Source organism: Electrona antarctica (genome assembly GCF_951216825.1).
Source record: "Electrona antarctica genome assembly, chromosome: 15".
NCBI classification, from domain to species: Eukaryota; Metazoa; Chordata; class Actinopteri; order Myctophiformes; family Myctophidae; genus Electrona; species Electrona antarctica.
This window is the reverse complement of record NC_136796.1, coordinates 5,671,759-5,674,258: the sequence shown is the minus strand read 5'-3', so window position 1 is coordinate 5,674,258 and position 2,500 is coordinate 5,671,759. Positions and strand designations below refer to the sequence as shown.

The 2,500-nt window shown below is 42.8% G+C and overlaps 1 protein-coding gene across 1 annotated transcript in view; it reads right to left on the bottom strand.

The window, feature by feature from the left end:
• gabbr2 (gamma-aminobutyric acid (GABA) B receptor, 2) overlaps positions 1 to 2,500 on the bottom strand; it is a gene marked incomplete at both ends in the record, with an annotated part of 420,874 nt that overhangs the window by 68,261 nt on the left and 350,113 nt on the right.

The following is a 2,500-nucleotide window of genomic DNA, read 5'->3' as shown; positions in this document are numbered from 1 at the left end:
CTTTTTTGACCCCAGGGGCTCACTGGGGACAGGGAAGAACTCCTTATATGGTCAGCACACTCTATAGTAGGGAGGATTGTAGTGAAATCACTGAATATACCGTTATACCTTTATACGTCATCACAAATGTGATGAGGTCAGCACATTTGGGCACATTTGGGCAAGTGTCTATGGCCGTTTTTAGCCCAAGGAGTGTTTTTCGTGCAAAACCAATGCTTGGAATGAATTCAGAATGATGAAAACCCCCTAGTTTGACACGTCGCATGCTATTTAAAGCATACTTAAATTTAGAACATTTTGCCTTATATTGGCTGTTGATGGTACCCCGACTTTCAGCAGCTGTCAAAAATTCCCCTAGGGTGGTTGAATATAAACCAATGTGGGATATGTTAGTAGACACCTTTACAAACACATTGGTGAAGACAATTCTTGGTAAGAAATGTATTCCCAGATTTGACTGGTAATACTGATAATATTCCCTGACTAATTGGGGTGGTGTGGTGGTAACATGTCTAACCCGTCATATAGCAGAGTCTGGGGGGTTTGAATCCACCGGGATGCCATCGGCTTTGTGGAACGTCATTGATTGATTGATTGATTGATTGATTGATTGATTGATTGATTTGTTCATTAGACAGAAATGCAAAACAGCAACAGAGAACAGTCAAACACTATTGGTCTAAAAGGGAAAGTACCAAAAAAATAATATGACATGAAATATAAGAAATTCAATTAAATATCACAAATAGTGTGTGGAAGAAGTGGAAGAAAATGGAAGCAGAAGGAAACAAAAAGAAGGGGGTAAAGGGGGGAGGGGGGGTTGATGGGGGCGGGATCAGGGGCAGGACTTGACAAAGGGGTCAGTTTGGGAATGGCAGAAAGCTGCGTAGTAATGCGGCTAAAGACAGGCTAAACGTTCCACTGCATGCATTTCGTCGCTGTCGTAAAACTATATCTCCATAATTCTAACTTGATCTGTTTTTGTCGTGTTTTGTGTAGCCTAAATGAAAGCCCTACTTGATCACACAAAAGCATCAAATCAAAGGATTCAAATTCAAAAATAGAAAAAGTATAGCGTATCAGTTGACCTGCTATACTTCTGGGTTTTTTTTTTTTTTACGTGAATCCTGAAAAGTAACAGTTTTGGACACACGAGGTTGCCACTCGACAGAGACGATGTCCTTTTGCGTGCATGGCTGACGCATTGATCCAGGTCATTCATCCGTGTCTGTACAGAGCTTTCTGGAGGGACACCGATAGAGAGAGAGAGAGAGAGAGAGAGAGAGAGAGAGAGAGAGAGAGAGAGAGAGAGAGAGAGAGAGAGAGAGAGAGAGAGAGAGAGAGAGAGAGAGAGAGAGAGAGAGGGGGAATGAAAGAGAGAGTGATAGAATGAGTGAGAGATATAGAGGAAAGAGGAGAGAGCTGTAACCCAAGGACGTGTTTGTTGTTGCACTCACCGAGGCGCAAAGGGGACCGCCGAGTATGGAACGTTTATCGAGGCGATTTGGGTTAGATGATATAAGTCATAAAATAATGACAGGGCTTATACTTTAACCAATGACTTTCAACACTCTCATCTGCTGAATGCTATAAGCTTATCCCTTTAACGGCTCGCTAAATATCTGCAAGCCCCCCCAGAATGGCTGGGCCAACGTTGAAGCCGTCGGCCCCTACTGGTCAAAGCTGGAACTGCAGTGCGTTCAGCACGAGGAAAAGCTGGGGTTTAACATTGAGCGCTCAAGTAAAACTACTCATCATAGGGGCGGCGGCGGCGGTGGTTCAGGGGTAGAGTGCCTGTTCGAACCCGGGCTCCCCCAGAGTTTCTGTCGAAGTGTCCTTGAGCACTGAACCCCTAATTGCTCCTGATGTGCTGGTCGGTGCATTGCATGGTTTCCGCCGCCATCAGTGTGTGAATGTGTGTGTGAATGGGTGAATGTAATGCACAACCTATGTAAAGCGCTATATAAATGCACCATTTACAATTTACCATTATACAGAATAATTTCAAGTTTTTAATCTATAAAAATCTTTTGAAAATAGCCGATCTACAAGTTCACAATGCGTCGCATTGGCTGTTTTCAAATCGCCGACATGTAGCCTATACATAGTGTTGGATCCGAGATGTAGTGAAGTAGACATAAAAGTATTGGAAATTGAAAATACTCAAGTTTAAAGTACAAATACCTCAAAATTGTACTAAAGTACAGTAGTTGAGTAAATGTACTTTACATCACGGTGTGTGGCGCTGTAGTATATGATCAAGTAGGTTATGACATTATTTTTTTATGGAGATGAGGTTTCTGGCCGACAAAGGAAAAGCAGTGAGAGAGAGATGCTGACCTCAGTGCAGATGTTAAAGCAGGTTATTATCCAATGAGAGAGAGAGATGCTGACCTCAGTGCAGATGTTAAAGCAGGTATATATCCAGTGAGAGAGAGAGATGCTGACCTCAGTGCAGATGTTAAAGCAGGTTATTATCCAATGAGAGAGAGAGATGCTG